Source organism: Ursus arctos, unplaced genomic scaffold (genome assembly GCF_023065955.2).
Source record: "Ursus arctos isolate Adak ecotype North America unplaced genomic scaffold, UrsArc2.0 scaffold_7, whole genome shotgun sequence".
Classification (NCBI taxonomy): domain Eukaryota; kingdom Metazoa; phylum Chordata; class Mammalia; order Carnivora; family Ursidae; genus Ursus; species Ursus arctos.
Genome location: NW_026623089.1, coordinates 46670541 through 46698503, shown reverse-complemented (window position 1 = coordinate 46698503; position 27963 = coordinate 46670541).

Below are 27963 nucleotides of genomic sequence, written 5' to 3'. Positions count from 1 at the left end.
GTTTCATGCCAATGTCACAGAGCAGAGACGGAGCTCTGCGTGGGCGCGCTGGGACGATGGGGATGGACCAGTTTCGGTGGAGGGCAAGAGACACGCAGCCCCGGGAAGAAGCGGACTGCCACCATGCAGGGGAGCAACCACACCTGTGCCTACCACCATTGCTGTCCTGAGTGCGGGGACTCGGGCCATTTGGGACAAGCTGGACAGAGGAGGCAGGATCTGAAGACAGGGCAAAGAGCAGACAGTGCCGAGGAGAGCCAAGCATGCTTTCGACCACGTCAACCTCCTGCTAACAGCCTTCCTTGGCTCCCCGCTGTCGGGTGGATAAAATCCAGACTCCTCGGGCTGGCATGCAAAGCGCCCCCCTCCACGCTGACCCCAGGGTGACCCCTCCATTCCTCCATCCCTGGACTGTCTACCAGCCCTCCCGGGGCCGGGGGGTCAGCCTCCTGGACTGCTCCCTGCTCCACCAACATGCCAGCTGCTCCCACGCCCCACTGGCTTTGTACCTGCTCTTCCCAGAGCCTGAGACACCGTTCCCCGCTGTCCCAGCCTCAACTTTATCTCATCTTCATGGAAAATTCCTTCTTATTCTTTTAGACCCACACCCAATGTCCTTTTTCTCGCGGCACTTAGCCCAAGCCCCTAGCTGGAATCAAAGAATCTGTCCTCCAGAGCGGAGCTTTGTATTCAAAACAAGCAAATCCACAAAGCTGTGCTCTCACAGAGACAAAATTCTCCCTGTCCGCAGTGAAGGGCGTCCCCACGCCATCCCCGCAGTGCCATCACTTGATTCTCAGTCTGCGGAGTAGGAAGGAACCCAGTGACACTGGCTGCCATTGACCAGCAGGGACCTGAGGTTCGGAAGCCTGTGGGGACTTGTCCATGGCCCCTCTGTCCCTGGCTAGCTGTGTCCCACACAAAGCTGGCTCTCGGTTCCGGGCGCTGGACGGTAGACTCCCAGTTCTGACTCAGTTCGCCTGTCCTTCCCTCACTTCTCGAGGGCAGGCCCTTGCCCAGGTCCCATCGTGCCTCCTCGAGCACAGAGCTGGGTGTTCAGCACGCAGGTCTGATGGTTTCCCAACAAAGGGGAGGACTCAGCAGTCCAGGGGCAACAGAGGGACAGGGTCCCCACTGTGCCCCGCAGAGCAGTGTGTCCGGAACAAGTGAGATAAAGGGCAGTGGCAGCCTGGGACAGGCAGGGCAAGGCCAGCCGGACGGTTCACAGGCATGCAGAGGCAACAGGGAGTCCCTGGAAGGTGTGGAGAGGGGGATGCATTGCAGGCCCCCTCGCCAGAGCCCCGAGGAAGAAGCCATCACTGTAAGAGGGAATTCCCAGCTCAGACCAGAACCCACAGGTCCCCCAGGTCAGCAGCAGCCCTGGGGGCCGCCCTCCCAAGGAGAGGTGGGGCAGAAGAGGCAAGCTCCAGAGGGGTGACCCAAATGTACCCCTCCCTGGGGCTTTTTTGCAGCCCATGTTGGAAAAGGCTTGGCTCTCTGGGAGGCTGGGAACATCAGGTCCTCCCAGACCAGAGACAGAAAGAGTAGGGAGCTGGTCCTCCTCCCCTGGCCCTGGGAGTCCCGCATCCCACCAGCGCCCTGTCGAGCGAGGAGCCGCTCTCTCTGCTGCCTTGGCCGAGGCCTGCTCCGGGGAGCGCTCCACACACGGCAGACAGCTCCTCGCACTGAGCCAGTGTGTTACACTCATGAAGACATGGGGGGTCTGGATTCACCGAGATGGTCTGCAAGGATAGCCGACGGGAGGGGAAAGGAGAGGCCTCTGAAGGGCCCGCGGGGGCAGCAGCCCCGCACCCAGCCCTGCAGGGAGCTCTTAGCACACTGCATTCCTCACAGGGAGGTACCCCATCAGGGGTAGATGGACGTGGTCCCTGCACTTGCCCCTCCCCTGTCACCAGCACAGGTCATACAAAGACTCGGGCTCCAGCAGGGGTCCCAGGTCCAGGTGCAGCCAAGACACCTGCCAAGAGAACATACCCCAATTCCACGTGGGTCCGGCAGGGCTCCCCACAGCTTTCCCCTGGCCGGGCCTTCTCCCTTATCTCTCTCAGGTTGACGTCCTCCTGGATTGCTACCTCCAGATGCTTGCACAGACCATTTCCCCCACTTGAGTTAGGGCAGCCAGGTAAAATACAGCACGCCCGGTTGAATGTGAATTTCAGATTCTCTATGAATGAGCATTTGGTATAAGTATGTCCCACATTATACTTGGACATACTTATACTAAAAACTTATTTACTGTTTACCGAAATTTAACTGGGCCTCCTGTATCTTTAGGCCCTCGTCCCTCCATCCCAACCCCAGTGACAGGTGCTTTTCTTCACACGAAGTGGGTGGACCCTGCTGGCTTTGCCTCCCCAGGGCCTCGGGCTTCTATCCCATTCCAGGTTATCTGTTGGTATGTCATGAACTACTCCGAAACTTACTGGCTTCAAGCATCAACTAGTTGATTACACCTTGTAGTTTGGTAGGTCAGGAATTCTGGCTGAGCTCAGCCAAGCGGACTCTCCTAAGTCCACGTGGTCTGGATGGAGGTCACTCGTGTGGTATCCAGCTGGTGGATGGGGCCATCCGAAGGTTTGGTGCTGGTTGCATTCACACGCCTGGTGCATTCACACACGATGACCGTCCCCCCAGAGCACCTGCCTGTGGTCTCGGCAGCCCGGAAGCTTTTGGGTCGTCGGACTTCTTCCATGGAAGTTCGAGGCTCGCACATAGAGTGCCCTATGAGGCCCGGGAAAGCTGCCTGCAAGGTTTCTTATAACCCAGGTTCAGAAGTCCCAAACTTCTGCCATGTTCTGTTGGTCAAGGAGGTCACTCAGGCCAGCTCAGATTCAAAGGTCAAAAATTACCCCGCACCTCTCGGCGGGAGGATTAGCAACGGAATCACAGCCCTCTTAACCAGATCACACATCGCCCCTCTCCGCCCCCTGCACACGGCCCTGGCTCCCACCTGCCTCCCTTGTCTGTACCCTCTCTGGTCTCCTGACCAGTCTCCCTGCCTCTGCCTTCTCATCCATTCTTCCGCTCGTTACCATAATACTTCATTTTTCCAGGACGTCGGTCTGACCATGCCATTTTACTACCTAGGCATTTTTAGTGGATCCCTTGTAGACTCTGAGGTCGACAAAGGTAAGCACCAAGTCCCTTTTCTTACTGGGAAATGCCCAGCACCTAGCACAGGGCCTGATACATAGCGGGTGGTCAGGAAATATTAGAGAAACGAATGGCTGAGTGAATGAGCTACAGGGTAATGTCCAACACCTGACTTTCCCAAGCTTTTGCAGAAGTCCCCACCCATCTTGGCACCCTGCATGGAACCCATAGGACTTTTCTTTTTCTTTTTTTCTTTTTTTTTTTTTTTAAAGATTTTATTTATTTATTCGACAGAGATAGAGACAGCCAGCGAGAGAGGGAACACAAGCAGGGGGAGTGGGAGAGGAAGAAGCAGGCTCATAGCAGAAGAGCCTGATGTGGGGCTAGATCCCAGACCGCCAGGATCACGCCCTGAGCCGAAGGCAGACGCTTAACCGCTGTGCCACCCAGGCGCCCCAGGAACCCATAGGACTTTTCAACACGTTCCTCCATTCGGTGACTTCTCATCAGCTGTTCCCTTGGCAGACGATTTTACCTACCTTGTAATCTCTTCTGCATCCCTCACCGCCCTGCACAAATGTCCCTCTTTTCCCAAGCCCTCCTGCCCCACTTCCCATAGCTTTTCCCAGGTCAGTCAATAATGTCTTTGTCTCAAATATGAATCCCCTCTAAGTTCTAGCTTCTCAAACACACAGCACGAGCGAAGGGCTTCCTCGGGTGAGAGACAGCCTACACTGCATCAAGCGTGTTAACACACATTTATGGAAAGCAAACAAAACGTCTCTCCCTTCCCCCTGCCTGTGCCGCAGCCCCCAAGGCCGTGAGGAAGCCTTACCTCTTGACCACCATTTCCCGCAAATGTGCACCGTGGGGTATCTGGCCCTACCCTCCCGCGGCTGTGAGCCAGCACTCATTAGATACTTACTGTATACTGAGAGGCAGCACCCCTTCTATTCCTTTGACTATATTCCCTGGGAACCTGCAGCGAGCGGGGCCGGCAGTAGCTGCTGGGGACTGGCCCCTGACGCACAGAATTCACAGTCCGGCGGGGAAGGGGGGCAGGTAAATAAGCCGCAGCAACGCAGAGCCTGATGGTGTATGTCAGGAGGGCCCCCCCAGGGGATGCCCCCCCAATCCCCATCTGAGTTGGGGGTGATTTCCAGGGAAATGAAGTCTAAACTGAGATCCAAAGGTAAGTAGGAATTGGTGCGCGTGCTTCAGAAAGAGGGAACAGCATGGTCAAAGGTCTGGAAGTAAGAAAGCAGTTGAAGAAACAGTTTAAAGATATTATTTTGGCTCGAACATAAAGCAGAGAGTGGGGGGAGTGAAGGCAGGAGAGGAAACCAGGGGCCAGGTCATGAAGGGCCTTACACATCCAGTAAGACGTTTGGGCTCTGGCACAGAGGACGATAACGCTAATTAATGATAGAGCTAACCTCTGTTGACCAAGTGCTGTGTGCAGCCCAGGCGGCCTGACCCCAAAGCCTCCACCCGTAAGTGCCCCGTTGTTACTGCTGGGGTGAGCTCAGTGGATGAGGAACAGTCCCATTAGCACATTCATGGCCTTTCATCTGGGCAGGACACAGCACCACCATTGTGAGGGCCAGAGAAGCCCTGAGACTCCCTGAGTCCTTGCTAGGCGGCCTCAGTTTCCCCATGCACAAAATAAGGAGTCTGGACAACTTCAGCTGCTACCAGGATGGGGCCCTCTTCAAGTATCCCTATACTTAAGCCTGCCAGTCCCCAGAGGGCCGTGCTCATACGTGCCCTTCCCTGGGCTCCCCCAGCACACCGGGCACAGTGCCGGGCTCCGGAAGGGACTCAAGAACACTCGACCCGAGTCTGCTTCATCAGAGCAAACTCAAAGAACCCAACCTCCATTTTTTACGGGTGCCTCTAAGCAAGCAGATGCCCTTCACCTAAGAGCTCCCTGCTGGAGTTCAGACAGGGCAGGAGGGACAGGGGCACCCGGTGAACACCACCGTCCTGGCACCCAGAAGCTTGCCAGCTGGGCACATCCGCTGTCTTGGGACCAGATCCAGGTCACCTCACCTGGCCTCCCCCAGAAGTTGGCAAAGGTTCTGAGCCAGGGAGGGGCTGGCCCAGGCCACCGCAGGTCAATGGCAGGTTGGGTCTGGATATAGGGTGGTCCCCGCCCCAGAAGCTAGCAGTCCCGCCCACATCACATCATTAGAATGCTGACTGAGAGGCTGACCATCGGGTCATTGGGTCATCATCCAAAGCATTGCCTTTGCCACCACAGTCATTCAGAGAGAGGGAACGAGTAGCCCATGTATGTGTCTCAGTGTCTACAAAATGTTGCCAAGGGCTGCAAGCTGCCCTTGATGAAAGCAGGAAACCTTGGCCATAGATCAAAGCCCTTCGAAATAGCAGGGGTGGAGGGAAGAAAAGCATGGGACCAGATGGGTCTGGGTTCCAATCCTGCTGGGCATTCCCAGCTGGGACCCGGGCCAACGGGTGTTTCCTCATTTCAGAATGCTTATTTCCATAGCTGTGATAACAGCCCAGTGATGATGGAAGACAGTGTCCCAGTATTAGACATGCCCATTGACGGTACCATGCCCCATGTGAAGTCTGGGGTCGGCTTTACCCCAGTGCTGCTGGAACAGTACTGCACAGGCGAATCCGGGGGCTCCTGTCAAAAGGCGGATTCTGACTCCGTAAGTCTGCGATGGGGCCTGAACTTCTGCATTTCTGACTAATTCCCAGGTGACACCTGTGCTGCTGGTCCGTGGACCACACTGGGAATAGCATAGGCTCAAGATTCTTCAGCAAGAACTTCAACGGAGATCGGAGATCGGTCCCGGGTAAAGGAGTTCATACTGCTATCTCTACTTTTTTGGTAAGTTGGTGGGGGGAGGCGGAGGGAGAGGGAAGTGACTGCTAATGGGCACAAGGTTTCTTTGGGGGGATGAGGAAATGTCCTAAAATTAGATTATGGTGCTGCTTGCACAACTCTGCAAATAGACTAAAAACCACTGTACTGTACTCTTTGAATGGGTGAACTTTAAACAATAACACTGTTAAAAAAAATAAAAGAGCAGTAGTTTCTTCATGGGTCCTTGCAAGGAAGAAATCAGTATATGTAAAATGCCTAGTTCCCTGGGAGGATTCAATAAAATGAAATTCTCTGCCCCTAGAAGCTTTGGATTTTCAGACTGGAAATCTTTGAAGCAGGACCCACGTGTATCTAAAACGAAACCAGCAAGTCCTTTGCATTCACTGCTAAAGCGGGGAGGGGTTTCAGAGACAGGTGATGGGAGGCTCCAGGAAAATGCTGGGGAGCACCAGAGGAATGGTTCTCCTGTCCTAAGCCTGGCCACTGTGGGCCCCATACAAGGGATGAGTAGATCCCTCCCGCATGCCCAGGGCCTGAGCCCTTCCTCCGTCCTGTCCTCCCTTCCATTCTAGTGATGGAATCCAGCCTAATCCAGGGTTTGGATGATCCCTCGGCCCAGGAGGCTCTTCTTCTTGCAACCTTCCATGCCCAGTGCCAAGGCCACCTCCTCCCAGAAGCCTTCCCTGAACTTTCCTACCCCTGGTTCTGCCTCTCCTTTAGAGAAGGCACCATCCTCCCCAGCCTGAGCTATGAGGTCACATGGGCTCCCTCTGAAGGATCCAGTGGGTAGCTGGCACTAGATCTCCTACAGGAGGCTGCTCTGGTGCTAGGCCTCTACTATGGGGCATACATTAGAGAATCATTCATTCACTCATGCATTCGTGCATTCATTCATCCCTGGCTAAGCCTGCATCTCAAAGATCCTCTCCTGTGCAGTTTAGTCTTGGATTGCTGGCCTACAGTGTGCCAAACTCCTTGACTTATCCTGACTCTGGGGCAGGGGAGCCTGCACAGGCCCCTTGGGAACCTCAGCCACCCCATGTCATGGGTACCCTGGAGAGAGCCCAGGGCTGAAAGCTGGGAAGTCTGGGTCCTCTTCAGCCGGATGACCATAAGCAACACCATCCTGGTCTCGGTTTTTCCATCAGCAGAATGGGGATAAAAGCCATGCTTGCTGCCTTCCTCCCAGGGCTGTTGAGAAATTAGAAGGGTTCCATCTGGGAGCTCACCCAGCCCTCCGGGAGCACATCCAGCCTTTGGAAATACTCTCCCACCTCTGAGGTCAAGCAGCCGAGGGCAGAGAAAAGACCCTGGACTGGAAGCAAGGCAGCCCCGCTTTCTTCCCGTGCAGCGGCTCAGTTTCTCCTTCGCCTTAAGAGAATGACAAGGCCTCCCCCGTGGTACTTCTGGGAGGGGAGATGCCTGCCAAGACCATTAGCGTCAGAGCTCTTAGCCAGGAGAGGAGAAGAATGAGCAGAAGGTGGGGCGGGAGATCCATGAACATGTTGTCTGGGGAGAGCCATGGACCCTGACGAAGCAGGTCAGGCTTCACTCGCGGGCGCTTGAGAGCATGGACTCTGGCCCTAGACTCCCTGGGTTCGAATCTCGACCGCACCACTTACTAGTTGTGGGACACATACTTTTTATCGCTGGTTCCTCATCTATAAAATGAGACAATAACAGCAACTGCCTCATGGTTTGTTAAGAGGATTAATTCAGTTAATACAGGTAGTTTAGAACAGAGCCTGGTGCCTAGAAATACTGTGCAAGTGTTAGCTATTAGCGTTCACTCCTTCATCGGGCACCTGCTGGGCTAGGCACAGGGAGCACAAGGCTGAAGGGACCCCACCCACACAGAGCCAGCAGTCTTGCAGGACAAACAGACCAGACCAAGACCACGTGAACAAATAGACAATGACAGATTGTGGTAGTGCCAGGGAAGAAGCAAACAGAAGGTGGATGAGCTGCCGAGGAAAAGAAAGGGAATGTATTTTGTGGCGATCAGGGAGGGCCTCTCTGAGGAGGTGTGAGAACTGAAGGACCTTGAAGAGCCGGGCATGAAAAGAGCAAAAGAAAAGGGGGTCCAGGCCATGGGGACAGCGTGCAAAGATCAGCACACCATGAAGGGAGGCTTGGCAAAGGGGCCAGGCTGCCCAGAAGCACATGCAAGCCCGGCCCAGCTGTCACCTGTCAGTCCTGCCTGCCCCCCACCTTGCCCCTTCTCACTCCAGGCTTTGCTCTCCAGACAACTCCAAACAAACAGGTCTGACCTTGGGCCTTGCCACCAGGGATTGGTCCTGGGAGGACAGAGCAGCCTCGGAGGCCAAGGCTCTGAGAGCCAAGCCAGGACAGAGAAGGGCTGAGCCAAGAGGGGAGGTTGGGGGCAGGGACACAGAGCAGCCCAGCTAGGCCAGCTGCATCCCTCGGGGCAGAGCCTAGGGAATTCTGACCTGGTGTCACAGTCCCCCAACAGCCTCTCAGGGCGGGGAGGGAATCCCAAGAATCACCAAGCCCAGCCTTCCTCAGGCGCCACGCTCTACCGTGGTGGGCGCCACGGGGCTGTCCAGCCCCCCCCCACCCCCCCGCACCTCCAGGGATGAGCACTCGTGTGGTCTTATCCTGAGCCTGGAATCAGTGTCCCCAGTTCTGCCCTCCAGACCAAAAAGGCCCCAGGTCCTCCTCAGTCCAGGACAGCTGAACCCTACACCCTGCCAGAACCCTCTCTTCTGAGACTGTACGGCCAGGCTCAGCCAGTGGCTCCCTCACGGACAGGCACCTTCTGCCTCATACAGCCAGTCCCTAGGAGGGTGGAGGCACAGGGAGCCGTTCTTGTTCTGCTATGCCCCGTGCTCCCCAGGGCCCCGGGGCCCACCTTCTTCCTCAAGTGAAAACCTCCTTTCAAGAAAGAAGCACGTACCTTGTAGTGATGGGAAGCACCATACCTTGAAGATGTCAATGGTAAAGTCCCAGTGGTGATGCTGTGCAGGGGTTTTACAAGACGTTACCCCTGGGGGAGATGGCGTAACGCGTACACAGGGTGGACATCTGTGGTGTTTCTTAAAACTGCATGTAAACTTACAATTACCTGAAAATAAAAGATTTAATTAAAAATAATATATAAGAGAAAGCAGCATGACATACAAAGTATTATTGTAATTATTATGAATTCCTGGTTTTCTTCCTCGTCTTCCCTCTCTGCTTCTTCCTCCTCCGTCAGGCACATGGGTTTCCAAAGATGCAGTTGGACCCTTAAGTGACTGAGGATCTATGGTCACTGATGCCCTTTGAGGGCAGCCCTGAGCCCCAAGCGGCTCCAGGCACAACGCCCCCTTCAGCTTCAGCCCGGCGATCAGCCGTTCTCCTGGGTCATGGCAGAGAAAATCAAGTGTGCCCATTGTACAGAGGGGGAGACTGAGGCCCCGAGGGGAGGAATGGCCAGCATGGCCTACCTGAGGTCAGGCACACACACTATGTTTATGGCAGGGCCATGTGTCTGTGAGCCAGCCTAACTCTAATGATCAAGACACACATTAGCACGGGGCACGCCCTCAAGTCCTCAGACATTTTAATCCCTTCCTTCCTTTGTTCTTTCCTCCTGCCTGCCTTTCCCCTTTATTTCTTTCCTCCCCACTCAAGTACTGAATCAGACTCCAGGGGCTAGTGTTCCAGTTACCTAGTTCTGTGTAACAAACCACCCCAAAAACTTAGTGGCTCAAATCAACAACGGTCATTTCATTTGCTCACCAGTCTGCCGTGAAGGCAAGGCCTCGTTGGGAAGGCTCATCTCTGCTCCATGGAGCACCAGCCAAAGTCGTTCCCCTGGAGGCTGGAGGGTCCACTTCCAAGATGTCTCCCTCCCATGGCTGGCAAGTCTGTGCTGCCGAGGGCTGGCGGCCTCCGCTCCTATCTGTGCAGACTTCCACATGGACCCTCCACCAGCCGGCTGCTTGGACTTCCTCACAACATGGCGGCTGGGCTCGAGGAGCGAGTATCCCAGAGACAGGAAGTGGAAGCTGCTGCTAGTTTCTAAAGACCTGGACACTGGCCCAGCGCTACGTCTGCCATATTTTACTGGTGGAGGACTTCCAGAGTGAGACTGAGGGGTAGGGGCACAGATCCCATCTCTCAATGGGAGGAACATCGAGACATGTTGGTTTTAAAACCATCACAGTATATAAGAGGGCATATGAAAATCAATTGTATTTCTATCTACTACCAATGAACAATCTGCAAATAAAACTAAGAAAACTCATTCACGATAGCATCAAAAAGAAGTATTAGGAACAAATTCAACAAAAGAAATAAAAGAATTGTACCTAGCAAACTATAAAATACTGTTAAAAGAAATTAAAGAGGCCTACATAAATGGAGATCTGAGTAAATGTGCGTGAATCGGAAGACTCAAAATTGTTAAGATGGCAAGTTTCCTCAAGTTGCCATCAAAATCCCTATCAAAATCTCAGCAGGCTTTTTTTGTTGTAGAAATTGACGAGCTGATCTTAAAATTTATACAGAAATGAAAATAACCTAGAATAGCCAAAACGATTCTGCAGAACAAGAGGAAAGTTGGAGGATTTGCACTACTAGATTTCAAATTTTACTATAAAGCCACAGTAACCAACACAGTGTCACATTAGTAGAAAGATAGACATACAGATCAATGCCGCAGAAGAGAGAATACAGAAATAAACCCTCATCCGTATGATCAATTGATTTGCAACAAAGTGCCAAGGCAATTCAATGAGAAAAAGATAGTCTTTTCAACAGATAATGCTGGGACAATTGGCTATCTGTGTGCAAAACAAAACAAAACAAAACTTCGATTCTAACCTTACATCATATACAAAATTCACTCAAAAGAGATCACAGAACTCTATAAAAGCTAAAACTATATAACTTCTAGGGGAAAAAGTAGGAGGAAATATTTGTGACTTTGGGTTAAGCAAAGATTTCTTAGCTATGACACCAACACGTGGTCCATAATAGAAAAAGAATGACAAATCAGATGCCATTAAAATGTAAAACTTGTGCACTTCAAAAGATTCTTTTTTTTTTAAGATTTTATTTATTTATTTGACAGAGATAGAGACAGCCAGCGAGAGAGGGAACACAAGCGGGGGGGAGTGGAAGAGGAAGAAGCAGGCTCATAGAGGAAGAGCCTGATGTGGGGCTCGATCCCATAACGCCGGGATCACGCCCTGAGCTGAAGGCAGACGCTTAACCGCTGTGCCACCCAGGCGCCCCACTTCAAAAGATTCTTAAGCGAATGAGAAGACAAGCCGCAGACTGGGAGAAAGTGTTTGCCAACTATGTATCTGGAAAAAGGATATAGGAAGAAATTGTGAGAATATAGGAAGAGATTTTATAACTCAATAATAAAACCAACAACCCAATTAAAAGAAAAAGATTTGAATAAACGCTTAACCGAAGATCCACTAATGACTAATAGGCCCCTGAAGAGCAGCTCAGCATCATTAGTCAGCAGGGAAACGCTCATTAGAGACACCCCTACATATGCAGTGGAACGGCTCCCATAAAAAAGATAGGCAACAACAAGTGTTGGGGAGGAAGTGGAGAAATGAAAACCTTACACGCCTCTGGGGAGACGATAAAATGGCACAGCCCCTTGGGAAGACCGTTTGGCAATTTCATAAAAAGGGAAGCGCACACTTAGCTAGGACTCGTAGGTGTCTGCCCGGGAGAAGTGAGAGCCCCTATCTGCAGAAAAACTCAGATGCAAATGTGCATCGCAGGTTTGTTGGACATCGCGCAAACTTGGAAGCAGCCCTAATAACGTCCGTGCTCTGGTGATGGGGTAAATGCAATGCGGGCGCCCAGACGTGAGGAGACTACTCGGCGATGGAGAAAGGGGCGAGACGACAGGGACGTACCTCAAACGCACGGTGCTGCCTTACAGACACGAAAGACGAGCTGTTGCATGACCCCCTTGCTCCAAATGCCTAGAGAAGGCAGAAGTATGGAGAGAGCAAGTGGATCAGGGCTGAGAGCAGGAGCGGGAATTGATGGAAAACAGGCAGGAGGGAGTTTTCAGGGGTCATGAAGATATTCTGATGCTGGATTGTGGGGATAGCTGCACACCGTGCAAGTTTACTGAAACTCATCCTTCCCAGCACTTTCCAATGGGCAAGGATACTTCAGTACAGCTGGTTTCTCAAAAAAAAAAAGAAAAAGAAAAAGAAAAAAAAAAACACAGCAAGGCACAAGCATATGAACAGGGCAAGGGGACAGGGTGGGGAAGAGCGGATCCTGGGGGAAGCCTGCCTCTTGAGAGGCCGGTGCTGCACGCAGACCCCAGAATATGCGCCCTTTTTTTGTTTTTGTTTTGTTTTGTTTTTTTAAGATTTTATGTATTTATTTGACAGAGAGACAGCCAGCGAGAGAGGGAACACAAGCAGGGGGAGGGGGAGAGGGCTTCCCGCTGAACAGGGAGCCCGATGCAGGGCTCGATCCCAGAACGCTGGGATCATGACCTGAGCTGAAGGCAGACGCCTAATGACTGAGCCACCCAGGCGCCCCACAGAATACACACCCTTCATCAGCCTGAGCCCTCGCTCCACCGGAGCCTGGGGGTCAGGGACAACTCAGGCCTCTTTACCAGGCTCCCTACGAGTTCATAACTCACATGGGGACATAGACCATTATTCTCTCAGCTGTGTGGGTGGTGCTGGCCTTTCTTGCTGCCCACTTACTTTTGTCACCAGGGCTGCATAACCTGGGATCTCAACCCTCTGAGACCCTGAGAAAGTGTGGTGGGCCCTGGAACATGTCATTGAACCTCCCTGGGCGATGTGGTAACACAGCTTTCTGCCTCTGTCATGGGAACATGGGGGGGCCGATAGGATCCGTGGGCAGAGTGGACGAGTTAGAGTCTGAAGAACCAGCTAGTCATGAAGTAAACATGGTGGGCTATTAAACCACCAAGCCACGGGGCATCGTGGGACATGGGAGAGAGACGTCTACACCGAGATCCAGCCGAATGCTATTGTCCCCCAAACCCCAGTTCACAGAAGTCTCAGGGGGGCAGGAAAACCTTTGGAGATGCAATCCCACCTCTACCTTATTCAGGGTCCCTGCTGGCACAGCCTAGAGGGTTGGTGGCCCAAACTGGGCCTGGACCCCTCTAGCACCGGAGGGCTCACTGCGTTTCTAGACAGCCCTTGTCTCTCTGAAGAACTCCACATGTTCAAAAAGCAGTTGCCACCTTACGTGAGACGTGGCATCTCTTGTGACCTCCTCTAGCAAGTTGGGGTTGGGAGCACTGGGGTGTATCTGATTGCCCAGCCCCCAGCAGTGGTCTGAAAATTCCAGGGCTCAGTGATGCTCGGGACGTGTATTTTGAAAAAGTCTTCCAGTTATACACAATGCTCACACACAGAGATCCAGAAGCACTTTCTAGGACAATGGGTCTCGAGGTCTGGTCCATGGTCCAGCAGCAGCAGCATCACCGAGAACTTACAAGAAATGCAGATGATGTCAGGCCCCACCCCAGACCCACTGAGTGGAAACTCTGATTCCTGGAACCCACATGCTGTAGTTTAACCAGCCTTCCAGATGGTTCTGATGCATGCAAATGTTTGAGAACCAGTGTTGTCATAAGATGCCAGATTTGAAAAACAGATTTAACCTGAGCCCAGGATGGGAGATGAATGTCACCCACCGAGTGTCCCAATTCCCCTCAGCAGCTCTTAGTTTGAAAGTCACCAATCATAATGCTTTGGGGGACAGTCATTTCAGTTTCCCCGTGAGGAAAAAATTTTTGATGAAACAAAAAACCCGACCTGAAGCTTTCCTTCCATAAGAAAGGTGGTGGCAGGTGATGACAGCCCATCAGTCAGTCCTAGGGTGACAAGCACAGTGACAAAACATCAAGGCGGGCCAGGCAGGCTGTGTCTGTCCCTACACCTGTCAGGCCATGCCCTGCAAGCCAGCAGTGCCCAGGGCCAGGCCGCCAAGGCGGTGGGGGGTGGCAGGTGGCCATTGTTCCTATCTGGCCTCCAGCAGGCACAGTGGTGCCGACACCGGGGTCTGACAGCCTCTGGTGAACCGTTTTGTCTCACGGCCGTGGCCAGTGCCCACAAGTGATGTGGGTCGTGGGTCTGCCACCCTCGCCCTGGCTGGCAATTAGCACTCACGTTGCTGGTTGTCGAGAACTCCTGACACTTGTGGGCAGTGAGGCTTGTCAGGTTGCTGGGTGGCCCACGTGGCTCATTATGCCAGAGGCACGGGGTCCCCCGCCCCACTCCCAGATCCTTTGATTGCTGTGGGGCAGAGAGGGCAGGTGGGCCATCTTGTCACTTCCACTCTCTTTTAAAGAAGGTGAACCAAAGGCTCTGGTGACCGCTTCCTGTCTCTTTCCCCTCTGGTGTCCCTGAATCCTGCACAGAGTGACCCACGGGAAGGGCTCTGGCTGGGCTAAGGCTGAGCCAGAAAACAGACTGGCTGTGAAGGGCAGATGGCTTGGGAGTCTGTGGGCTTGGACCCTCCCAGCCTGGGAGATGGGGCTGGTCAGTCCTGGGCGGGCTTTGGCAAGTCCCCCTGTCAGAAAACTGAGGCAGTGGACCAGTTCAGAATTACCAAATACTGGCCACACCCATTAGTGGATCATAAAAAATTTAGTGCATCAAAACAGCATTTTTAAAACTGAGGAAAGAATGGAATGGAGTGGAACCAAATGTAAGGAATAGAATAGAATAGAATAGAATAGAATAGAATAGAATAGAATAGAATAGAATTTCAAACATGCATTAAGGGTAAGTATTGCTTCCTACACATTTGTTCCAATGATGTGTATATAACATGTCTGTATACACTGGGGTACAAAGTAAAAAGTTTTCTTCTTATGAGCAAATACAGTTTGCAAGTAGCTTCTGGAATGGGGGCTGAGCACTCCATCCTTTCCAGAGTGTGTTCATGGGAGAGGAGCTAGAGGAAACAAGAAAAGGCGGAGGCCCAAATCGTGGCTTCAGAGACCTTCCAGTCTCATCAGAGTGAAGGCAAATGGACAACAGAGGAGTCCACGTGAGACCCAAAGGGCCAGGCACGGTCTCATTCGTTTCCTGTGGCTGCCCATCCTTGCCCAGTGCCTGGCGCAGAGGGGGCCCTGAACACTCCTGAAAGTGTTTTCCAAGTGGGACTGACGCAGAGGGAGGAAGGAGTCCTCGTTGGCTGTTTTCTGCGTGCTGGCCGCCCCGCTGGTTCCTCCCGAGCTCCTTCGGCCCGAATGTGGGGGCTCCCTCCCAGGTCCATGCATTTGAAGAAGAGCGCACACACATGGCGAACACTTTTGCGGTGCATATGCCGCAGTTCACGTGCGCAGAACTTTCCAGGGCACTCCATCACAATCGTGCTGTTTGATCCACACACGACACACCAGAACATCTAACACTGTGCGCAAGAATTGCAGGAAACTTGACGGGCTGGGGCCGCGTTCGAGAATGACCGGGGACCGATCGTCCCCTTGCATTTTGCAGTTTTCTATGAAGCTCTTTCTTGTGCATTAGGGTACACTCGTCCCTCTAAGATCAGCTCCCTTATCCCCAGTTTACGGGTGAGGAAAGAGAAGCTCAGAGAACTTGCAGTAGCCTGGCCAAGTTCATACAACCAGCAAGCAGACAGGCTGGGAGGTTGCCAGCCCTACCTGGGTCCAGGGGTCTGTCCCCTCCCCCTCCCCCTTCCCGGGCAGCATGTGATCGGACAGCCTGCATGGTCCCTCCCCTTTCAGACAAGTGCCTCTAGTTTGGAAAATCCCTGGTGAGCTAAGTCATAAGTCAAGTTCGACAGGGTCCAATAAAGGCTTTCTATTCTTCTCTTTGCTATTAAATCATATTTTATTTAAAAGGCTGAAGTCCCACAAATCACCGCTAAAGCAGCCTGCCCCACGCTGGCTAGGCCTCCATCCACCAGCCCTCCTCCCCGGAACGTGTCGCTGGCCCCGCCCCCCCTCCCCTCCCCCTGCTGCACAGAGTGAGGATATATGGGAGCTTATGACTATTATATTGTATCTGTCTTAAAAGCCAGCCCGTCTTTGCAGACACAGACACTCCCCAGCTCACATTTATCAGTTTTATTCCTTTAATGATTCAAACTTGTGCTGTGATGTGCTCCTCGGAACGGAGGATTTTATGGATTTAACAGTTTTATTAATTTAAGAGGTTTCCGCTGAGCGCCAGAATGGCTCAGTGTGACAAAGAAGGTATCATAAATGAATTGATTTGTCACGTATCAGAATGCGATCCAGCAGTGATTTCATTATTGGAGTTATTTTCCTCCAATTATCTGCAAACGTAAAATGCTAAAGAGCAGCCCCCTGGCCCCCACCCCCAGCAGCAGCCAGCCTGGATCATCTGGGCGGGAAATAAACGCAAATCAGTGGCCTAAATATGCTACCATGTGTGGAGGCCGCCCATGCCTCCCCCTCCCTCTGCACTGCCACCCCGAGAAAACAAAGCCATGGCATGTAGGGTGTCTTTGTGAGGCCTGTGGGTCCGGGCCATCTGCCACCCCACGTGCAGTGTCCGGGGGACTGGGCTTGTCCTCGGTGGGTCCCGGGGCCTGGAGGAGCCTGGGCATCCCAGTCCACGTGCGGTCCACCGAAAAGCCAGCGGAATGGCATCTGGCCACAGCTTCTCCCATCTGTCCCGGCTTCTAGACTGGGGTACGGTACACGGGAGAGTGAGCACTGGACAGAAAGCCTGGACGGACAGGGTTCTAGTACGGGCTACCTCCATGCCTCACTCTGTGGCCTAGGCAGTTCCAGACCCTAATAAAGTTCCCTCTGTGTCTTAAATGTGACTGCACGCTCTCACGCCGGGGCTGCCACATGCTCCTTCTCACCGTAGAAGCCGCCTCTCCCAACCCCACCCCTCCCTTGGGTCTCCACTCCCAGCCCAGCCCCCCAGTACTCACTCCTCCACCCTCAAGCTAGGGCCACACTCCCACAGACCCTGAGTTCCTGGCTCTGAGCCCTTCCCCGCCTGCCTTACTCTGGCCCACTGAGTCCTCTGCCTCCCCAGGCCTCAGTTTCCCCATCAGCAAGACGAGGGCATGAATGAAATTTCCGTTCCCAGCCAGAACGAGTTCCCCTGACTGCAAGGTCCCTGAACCCTTCATCCGCTGCTGAATTTATTTGTTCATTTATGCTGCAAAGAGCCAGCACGTGTCGGCCCCCGTTAGGGGCCAGGGACAGAAAGTGAGGAACTTGATGACACCTCTTCCAGATGGGGAGATGTGACAGGGGCCCCAAAGCAGGTGTGTCCAGTGCCCTCCCGGGGCCCTGTAGAAACTCTGACAAGGCATTACTGGGGAAGCTCTGACTCTCCACTCGTCCATCCACTCTGGCTCTGTGCTTTTTGGGCCTCGGTCTCTCTCTGATCAATATGGGGCCATCTGGCTTGCCATGGGAACAGGAGGGGAACAGTAGGGTTCAAGGTGACAGAGTGGGGCGCGGGAGGGATAACCAAGCCAGAATTCTCATAGGCAAACTGGCTTCCACCTACTTCCCTGGTGAAGAAGATCTAAGAAGACCCTGCTCCAATCCCCTCAGACCTAAGGGGAAGGGACAGGAGGAAGAGCCCCCACACGGGACACATCTACTTTGTCCTGACAAGATTTTACAGGTGAAGAAATGAAGGTCCAGCAAGATGAAGTGACCTGCCCAAGGTCACACAGCTGTCTGGGAGGGGGGCGACTCCGAAGCCCTCCAAAGAGGCCACCTCCCTGCCCCTCCATGCTACCCACTTAGCTCACATCCTTGCAGCATCTACCCAGCGAAGCATCCAGAAGAAGCAGGGAGAGAGGATTGGTGGGGTGCAGGTGAGGTGCACACGGGCTTGAGACCAGACCCAGCTCAGTCGCTCACTCACTGCATGCCCTCAAGGGGCTCGCCACCCTCTTTATCTGCCCCAGGGGCTGAGGCTATGAGGGCCCTCAATGAGTGAAGGACAAAGGTCATGGTAGACCGTGAGGTGCCGTGCCCATGAGAGCCAGCGCACCTGTGGGGGCCAGCAGCCCTGGACGGCCACGGGAGTTCGGAGGGCCTTCTGCCGGGTCGCCCGTGTGCGCCCAGGCGTGTGCTTGCCTCCTCTTCCACCCTCCAAGCGCCCCACGGAGACCAGGCCTTCCAGAGTCTTCATGAGGGTGGAAGGGAAGCCCCACGCCTGCTTGTTCGTCAAGGAGGCTGCCCTCCTCACAGCCGCAGAGCCAAGAAGAAATCAGACAGTGGCACCCCAAGGGGTAGGGAGTCTCAAAGGGCACAACATGGGCATTCCTGAAGCACCACCGGCTAAGCAGCCCCACGGCAGAGACCCTAGAGCAGGTCAGACTGCCCAGTCTAAGGAACAGGGGCCCCGGCACTCGGCGAGGGCCTGAAGGGAATCAGCTCAGTTTCCTGGGAAGCAGCTGGAGGTCTTGGGCCCAAAGTCCCCTGGCAGGGGGAGCCCAGGCCTAGAGAAGGCAAAGGATCCACCCGGGCCACTAGGCAATGCTAGAGCCATGCGTGGGAACCGGGTCTCCTGAATCCCAGACCAGAGATCCCGAATCCTGGGACCCTGAGGCTGAGAGTCCGTCCACCCCCTGTGCAGTGTCCCTCTTCCCTTACAAGAGTCTCCCCAAAGAAGCCAGCTGCCCGGAGGAACAAGCTCCTCAAATGACGGGGAGCTCACGGCTCCACAGGAAGCCCATGCCAGTTTCCTCCTGTTCAATTCGAAAGTTCCTTGCCCGCACCCATCTGCATGGAAACCCACTTACCCTTCACACGCACACACGCACAGACACACTCAGCCCTAGTTGTATAAAGACGTGCACACACGAAGCCGTGCTCACCCAGATGAGTTCACACCACACACGCGCACACGCACACACACCCCCCCAAACGCCGTACTCCTGCACGTGTGCGCCCAGATCAGATCACCGTGCGGACCTCGCTCTGCCTGCCCACCGCTGATCGGGGCTGCCTGAGGCCACACCGGGCCGTGGGCAGCGCCTGACGGATGGGCTGATGCTGCTGAAACCCAGGAAATGACCAGGCTCGAGGTGAAGCGTGGCTTCTCCCTTCTGCCCCAAGCACTTCATTACCTCCCTGACCTCCGATGGCTAATAAAGGTGCCTAATTCACGTGGCACTAAAATAGCTTCCTAATGTGCACCAGAACCATCTCCTGAAATTAATGCTATGACAAGTAATGAGGGTCTCCATTAGCTCATATCTGCACGTGGACATTCTCATTTTCACGGAGTGCGCTAACGTCTCCGAAAGTCCCCCTTCGGGGAGCTTACCTTCCCAGGCTCCAGATGTGGAGCAGATTGGAAAGCACTAGAACATGTCACCAGGCTACCACAGACAGACAACGGCCAGCCAGTTACTCCGGATAACAGCAGTGACCAAAGACCCCCAGCTACTCTGTCCTGGGGATGGCAAGACAGGCCCAAGGTGTCCCTGAGCTAACCTGGGTGAGGGAGTACCAATGTACCCATAGTGGGTGTTCCCAGGAGGTTATAGTTCACTCAGCCCAGGGGAAGTCCAGGAAGGCTTCTTGGAGGAGGTGGTAGTTCACTCTCCTCCTTGCTCCTTTTGGTGTTTGCATGAACAAGAATGGCAAACTGAACAGGGATATGATGCAAGCCTTCATCTTTGCATTCCTTGATGTTGGGACTAATTTCTGGGACTCCTTCAAAGATTTATTACTGCATCTGATTTATGATTTGGGGCAGAGCCAAGCCCTTCACACCAGAGCCCTTTCGTCTCCACCGTGCGTACATACACAGAACTTGTCAAGTTCGACTCTCACCAACTCCTGCCAGACTTCCAACAGACAGTGCCTGAAACATGCTGAACTAGCAAGAGCCGTTCAAGTGACTTCCTTCACCCCCTTCTTCCTGACCTATACCCTGAACAGTCCCCCTCCCACCTTCCTTCCTTCCTTCCTTCCTTCCTTCCTTCCTTCCTTCCTCAACTCAGAAATTACCTCTTCCAGGAAGCCTTCCCTGGTTGAGGTGCTCCTGCTATATGCTCCCACACCCCCTGAATTGCCCCCATCAGAGTATGTCCCACGTAGGATTTTCTAGTCCAGCTACTTGTCTGCCTCCCTACGAGACCGTGAGCTGCGTGAGGGCAGGGGCCAAACTGTCCTATCGTCTCCCACACCCACAACGATGGCTGTACACAGCTCCCCAGGTGTGTACTTTCATCGCCATTAATCTCTTTGATCTTCCAACTCTCTCAGGAGGCAGAAAGGTTATTACTAAAATTCCCATTTTATAGATGGGAAGCTGGAGGTCCTCAAAAGGGGAAGCAGCTGCCCAGCATCACACTTCGATAGCAACTGACAGCTGGAAGGTGGAGACAGACGTGTCCTCACTGACGCCAAGTCTGGTTCTCTCCCGCGGCCCCTGGCACCCCTGGAGTTGATCGCTGGGTTTGAGACAAACTGCTGTGTAGAGGGATTGATGCATCTTGAACCACTGCATTGATCAGTCCTGTTTTCTGCATAAATTCTACACTTGGGCACCCCAGCTTCTCTGGCAAGGCAAATCCCCTGCGCAGCCCTGCCTTGGCAAATGGTTTCCAAACAAGCATGCAGACCCCTTTTCCCCTTCTCGCTCAGCCATGAACCCACCCAGGGATCTCCTTGGGCCTCCGGAGGAGAGAATCACGGCTCCCTTCTCCACCCTGCAGGATGCTCTCTTGCTCCCTGAGAGCCCGCCCTCCGTTAGCCATTTTACCTCCTGGGTGGTACTTTCGGTCAACACCCGCCCATTCCAAACATGCACGATCACCCGGGCACACGAGGCTCCCACGCACAGCAGCTTCCTCTCTGGCGCATTCCAGGGCTGCTTATCTGGGCTTGGCAAATTCAGCCCTGCATCCCCCTTCCTGTGTGGACGCCAGCCTGCTGGCTGGTGGTATTTCCCAGAATGTCCACACTGCCTGATTGGTAGCACGGCCCCACGGTTCTGCTTCCTCTCTGCTCTCCCAGGGCACAAGAGGATAGAGGGTGTGGGGGGCTCTTTGAAGAAGGTCCTCAGCTGCTGCTGTCCCTGAGCACCTTTTCTTGTGTGGTTTATGGCATGGACTCAGCCCCCAGCCTAGTTGTCACTTCCTCCAGGAAGTCTTCTCTGATTACCAACACGGCTTCCAGTCAGAGGACTTTTCTAGTTCAATGACATGACTCAGGATTTGGGTCCAGGATGGCCAGGCACAAAAGGCACCCTTAGACATGCTCAGGGATCTGGACTCAACTTGAGGTCCCTGCAGCCACTGAGGAATTGTAAGCAAGGAAGGATTTGCTCGATTGTGCCTCAGGAAGATCCCTCAGTCTGAATGATGGAGAAGCAGTTAGAGGGAAGAGCCACTGGGTAGAAGAGAAGCAGCCAAGAGACCGTGGCAGTGACTAGGTAGGTCAGAGGTTCGTGGGCAGTAGGGGAGGAAGGAAGGAAGCAGGCAGGAAGGAAGGGGCAGTGGGAAGCAGGACTTCCCAGTGGCTGACAACGGATGGGGCTTTGGTGACAAGAAGAGTCCAGGGGGCCCCCAGGATCTTGTCTGGGCGACTTAGGTGGGTGGAAGGGCATCGCTGAGCTGGCAGGCTGGGGGCGAGGTGAGAATGCCCCGGAAGGCTGGGAAAATCACTTGTAAACCACACAGTCCTGCTCCAGTGCTATCTTGCTGGCATTTTATGAACGATTTCCACCATGTGCAAAGTTTAGCCAGGAATTCCCAGGTCAGCAGGCAGGGCCCTGTGCCCACCTCTCTGCTGACCTCCCTAATCGTGAGCATGTCCTGGCTTCACTCCGCCTCCTCCAGGAAGGAGCCTGACCTCCTAGGACCTCTTCTCCTGCCTCCCACCAGACTCCTCTGAGTCCCGAGCTGCAGAGATCACTGGTCCTCTATCACTCACATGTTCCCTCGGTTTCACAGTCACCTGTGAGCAACACCCCCCCCCAAGCCACCTCTCCCACCTAGACTGGGGAGGGCCTGGCTCAGGGCCAGGGGCGGGACCGACACCCAGGTCACTGAGAACAGGGCCGGGGCTGTGTGCCTGCGGCAGAGGAACACAGCGGCCAAGGAGGAAGCTCGGGGCACGCCGTGAAGGCGCAAACATGGCCCCGCGACTTTCTAGCAGATGCCATGAGTGATTGGCTTCATCTGTCCGTGCCTCGGTTTCCTCGACTTCGAGAAGGGGATCTTAACAAGAGTAGCTTACCCCACTGGTGGTGGGTTTGTCGATCCAAAGAGTGGCTGCCGGAAACCTCTTAGCCTGTTACCTGGCCTGCAGCAGGTGATCCGGGAATTAGGGGAAAAGCCAGTCACTAACGGCCCACGTTGGAGGCGAAAGGAATTAGGCTGCACTTTTGAAAGAAGGAATGTCAAAGAATAATGGGCACGTTTAAAAACCTCACATTTGGCACCTCTGTGTGATGAAATGCGACCTAATTGTTATTAGCCATGGTGGCAGCTGGGTAGAGCACACGAGCTGACCTCACCCCGAATCCTTGCTCTTAAGCACTATCTCAGGGTGCACGCTCAGCCATGCGGGTGAAATTGCACCCCTTCTCTCCCCAAGGGCACAGCAGGAGCCTCTGATATTCCAACACTCCCGTGCTCAGAACTCAAGGGAGCCAACTCCGCTTCCCCAGGGCCGGCGGGGGCCACCCCCGCTGTCTGCTTGCGGAGTGCCCCGCTCCGAGTCTGAGAGGTGGCCTTGCCTTCCCAGCTGCCTGGTGACAGTGAAGAATGACAGGCTCTCCGTTCAAGGGTGCGCGGCGGCGCTTATCACAGGAGAGTGATGTCTGCAGCACTGAGCCGCAGGTCGTGCTCGCCCGGTCAGCGCTCTGCGGTGCGCAGGGCGGCGCTTGACAAACTCCCCGTGTGTGCCCAGTGGCCAGGCGGGAGTGGAATGAAATCAGAAGGGAGGGAGAGGGGCCCGGTGTCTTGACCAGGGGCTGAGTGGACACACCAGGCTCTAGGAGAGGGATCTAAGGGGAGAAAATGGGTGGCCTTGGTCATAAAGGGGATTGATGGGCCAGGCACCTGCTGAGGTCAGTGGAATGGCCCTGCTTCTTGGAGAAAGGGTGTCCTCGGAGACTTCCATTCGCTGAGGTTCAATTAGCCCTTAAGCTGTGCTGGGGCAGGAGGAAGCCAGCGAAGGTTTTCCAATTATGAGCACCAGAAGGGAAGACTTCGGAACCCGAAAAGGCCTGAAACTGGCCCTTGTCTGTGGGAGAGACAAGGAGCTAGCGAAGGCTATGCCTTGGCTCTGGACTCAGAGCTGAGGTTAAATGACCTCCTCAGGCAAGTCCCTTCGCCTGGCCAAGACTGCTTCCCCCTCTGTTGCACAGAAGTGACAACACCATTTATGGAGTGCCAGCTATGTGGCAAGCCCCTTGTTACCTGTCTTATGGTCTTAACCCACTTAACCAGAGCTGTAATCCTAGGTGGGGGCTTCGACTCTTCCAATCAGCATTTCACAGCCCCAGAGAATCCAGTAACTTTCCCAGGTCTCACTGAGCGTCGCATGCCAGGAGTCAAGCCAGCTCGCATCGGAGCCATTGGCCATTCCACTTTTCTGCCTCTTGTCACGCTGGACACGGCCACCGCTCAGGGCTTCTCGGGACTGGACAAGGTATACTAAGGACAAACGGTGGGTCTCTGTGCTGGTCCAGGAACAAGAACACTCCACGCATTAGCTCATTTAATCCTCACAGTTATCCCATGAGGCAGGTGGTCTCGTGATCTCCGTTTACAGGTGAGGCGAGTGGGAAACAGGGAAGTTGAGTTACCTGCCTCAGTCACCAAGCTTCTGAGCACAGACAGTCTGGCTCCGGTCCTGTCCTCCCCACAAAGCACGGGCATGAAGGGGCCCCGGCTGGTGCCTTGTCTTGGCACACGCAGGGCTCGGGGAGGCCATCTCTACCCCAGGGCAGCCCTTCTCCCTAAAAGAAAGCCGAGTACGGTGAACAACGAGGGAGGCTCCCCACCAATGCCCTCGGTGAGGGAGGCTTCGGGAAGGTTCAGGAATGCACCCTGCGGCCCCAGGTCTCTGGGGCTCCTGGTCTGCATGTGGAGTTAGACAGACTCAGAAATGCCTCTGGTTCAGGGAAGATGGAAGGAGAGCTGGGAACGAGGCCCCCAGCATTCGGGGGCTTCTCAGCACATAGGAGGTGGGCAGGTGGCAGCGTGTCAGAAAGAGCACACTGCTGACAGGCGACGGAGCCCGAATGAGAGCTAGGAGGTGAGTGGCTATCAAACAGGCGAGGCCGAGGTGGCAGACGGACGGAAGGGCTGTCAGGACCTGCCATTCCAAAAAGTCCTGCAAGGCTTGGCCAGGATCGGGGGGTCACGGGGAGCAGCCAGCAGGTGGACAGCTTTGGAGAGTGATGGGAAGGAACGGGCAGCCCGACGCCGCACCCCAGCCTGAGGCTCCGGCAGCCCTGCTGCTGCCCAGGCAGGAACTAGGCGCCTTCTTCCCGAGGGGTCCCACCCTCCTCCCAGTAGCTTTGCCCCCATCCTCCAGCTGCCTGGGACCCCACCCCCTCAATCATTACCCCAGATCATTAAACTGGAAGTCCGTAATGCTGACACTCCCTCGTAGAGCATTTATCTGGAAAGTCATAAAATCACACCACAGACTGTAATTAACGATTAGAGATGCTTATCCCTTAGCCGGCTCCGGCCTGTGGGAGTCTGCCATGGGCACAGAGGCCAGCTTCCCTCCCCGGAGCGGAGGCGGGTGGCTGCCACTGCCAGGTTCCTGCCATCCGAGTTGCACCAACACAGGAAGGAAAGGTCAAGCCCCTCACTGGGGTCCCTGGAGGCTCAGCAAGCCACCTTCCCCATTCCTGTCCCCCACCACCTGACCATTCCTCCCTCCCTTGGTATGAGCTGTGCCCTTTACCAAGAGCACTGTCCTGTCCACCCCTCAGGGATCAGCCACCTCCGGGGAGCCCTTCTCGACGATTCTGGGTACAGAGAGGCTCCCCTCAGACCCTCAGGACTCCCACCTGCTCTGACCTTCACCGGGATGCGCGGACCTCTCAGCGTGTGTCCTGTGATGGCATCTTGATCACACAGGCGGACTGGATGATCCCAGAGAGTACAAACTCGCTTGTCTCCGGTCCTCTGTCCCTCCCCTCTCCCACACCTAGCACAGGACTGTGCACCCAGCGGGTCCTCAGAAATGAGCCACGACACCAGAGTGTTAGAGCGGCAAGAGGACACCCCCTCAGTCGAGGCAGAGCACTGCACGCACGGACGTCTCTGTGCAGCTCCGAGGAGTAGGCTTGTCTCCTTCTCAAAGGGGCTTATGACCCAGACAAGGCCAAGGACCAGTGCAGACCAACTTGGAGAACAGAGTCCTGGACCAGAAGTTAGGAGCGTTCTCAGGGTCTGGCAGTACCTTGGGTGGCAGAGCCAGGACCCGGACCCAAGTCTTTCGGCGCCGAGGTCCAGCTCCCCAGAAGGTGTGATGGCTACCTGAAGTCACCCGGAGAAGGCTGGGCAGGATCCTGGGCCCCAGGGTGCGGGCTGGCTCTACCACGACTCTCTGTGTGACCTCAGGCTTGTCCCTGACCTCCTGGGCATCAGGGTGAAGATGACGAGCAGGGTATAAGTCTGCCGGTGTGCAGGCAAGCTCTGAGTAAATAGCCAGGCCAACGCATTTGTCTAACCGAAACCAAGAAGGGGTCTGGGGTGGGAGAGGGCTCTGGGGGCCAAGTGGGCCTCTCATTCCTCCTCGGACACAGGCGTTGACCCTTCTCTTCCTATCTGCCTGGCCTGGGTGCCTGTAGGCTGTGGCTCCCATGGCGCTCTCAGGGAGGAGGTAAGGGCCAGGCCGGCTACGCAGATCCCTGCCCCCCGCCCCCCAGTGATGGCATTCACCCGCCCAGTGCTTCCGGCCACTGAGCCAACTCTGAGCAGCAGCCACTTGTGTTCCATCTAATCCAAGCAGCCAACCCCTGCCCACCCACTCCTGCCGAGAGCCTCCCCTCTGACCTGTGAGGCACCGAGGCCAAAGTGTTAGGTCATCCAGTCCAGCCTTGCCTAGCGGCTCACCCCAAGATGCTCGGTAGGGACGAAAAGGGCCCAGGACTCAGAACAGCTATGCAGGCAGCAAAGCTGGTCTCGGAGATGCAGAGCCCACCGCACGCTAAGGGCTCAGACAGGGTTTTGGGAGAGAACAAAACAAGGTTCTTAAGCTCCGTCTGTATGGGCCCATGTGTTTGCATGTATGATTCGTGAGCACGGAGACAGATGTGTGAGGACACAGCCCAGGCCGGGAGCATCGTGTCTGCTGTGAAGCGAGAATCACAGAGGGTGCTGGCCACTGGCATTTGCTTTGTAAGACTCCACACTCCTCACCGGTCACAGGGAGGATGCATTTCTTTTGAAGCTAAATCAATTATTTAAATAAAGAAGCGTTAGGAAAAGAAAACTGTTTAACTTTGTTTAACCCAGTATTTCCCAAATTTATTTGATGATGAATTGTTTTGTGTAATGCCTAGAAACATCCGCTGGAACTGGGGATATGCACAGAATACACTTTGGAGAAGGATAAACTTGTCTAGTTTTTAATAAAGCAAGCCATGCCCTCTTCTGACTCTGAGAACCAGAAAGAGGCAGGGGCTTGCAGAATCCAGACACCCCGCCCATATTGGGGCTGGACTGGAGCCCACAGACCTCTCAAACCCAGTCCAGACCCTGCTGCTGTGCCCTATTCCCTCCTGGAGTTGGGGTGAGCTGCGGGCAGAGCATGGAAGGGGGACAGCGGTGACATAACAAACATCTGGCAGACGGAGAGTGACAGGGCCACAGAGGAACACCTGTGTTGGAGTTGGCAGGGGCAAAGCCCTTCTGGAAAGGACAACTGAAAATCAGGTGGTGCTGGACAGTCCCTGACATCTGCAGTCGAGGACTTCCGGCCACTCCCAACTCCATGACCAAGCCAGTTGTTTAATCCCTCTGGGCAGAAGACAGATGCCTAATGCAACGATCTCTAAGGTCACTCGAGACTGAAATTCCAGGACTCTGGGCTTTACCATGATCCCTGTAGGTACAGTCCTGTGGATTACCGCCTCCACCTTACAGGTGATGGAACTGATACTCAGCAAGGGTCACTGACTTCTTCAAGGTCAACAGAGAAAAGATGGGAGTGCTCTCTGCTTCATGGCCTAAGGGACTGTGGCTTGTGTCTGAGCTAGCCCCGGAACCAGACCGCCTGGGGTTCAAATATGGGCTCAACCTCTTGCTAGCTATACGATTTGGACCTCCACTCGGAGCCTCAGTTTATCCCTGTAAAGTTGGAAACGCCAGCTCCCTGGGTGCATGGCAGAGTCCAATAGCATCCAGATTCAGCCCAGGGCCCGGCACACTCAGAGCTTCGGAAAATGCGAACTATTACTGGTACTATAGTTCAATGAACCACCCCATGGTTAAGAGAGAAAGGAGAGGTAAGACTGACCTCAGGGTGCACTGATGTGGGGTCAGGAAGCCTGTGGTCCATGTTGGTCCCAGAACTATCTACCACGTACTGAGCCAACTCCTCGGGCAGCGGCCAGTTTGCTGCCCATTGGAGGCTCCATTTGGAGCCTCAGTTTCCCCATTTATAGCAGGAGAGGCTGGACTGGATGACCCCTGGGAGCTCCTAGATCTATCATTGGGATGGAATAAGGTCTCCAGAAGACGCTCTTTTCCCACCATGGGCTGGAGAAGTTGGCTCTCCAGCAGCCTGCAATCCTCTTCTGGGATGTGGGTGTGGGAGCATACAGTAGGGAGGGAGGGACAGGCCCAAGACAGGAGTAAGGAGAACATGAATGGGGCAGTTCCTGTATGCCAGGCACGGTTCTAGGAGCTGTCCACAGATTAACTCATTCCAGTCCTCGGAACAAGCCAATGAGTTCTGAACCAGTTAACCCGTTTTACGGACAAGAAAACTGGCATCCAAAAAGATTAAGTAATATGCCCATGGTCACAAGGTTGGT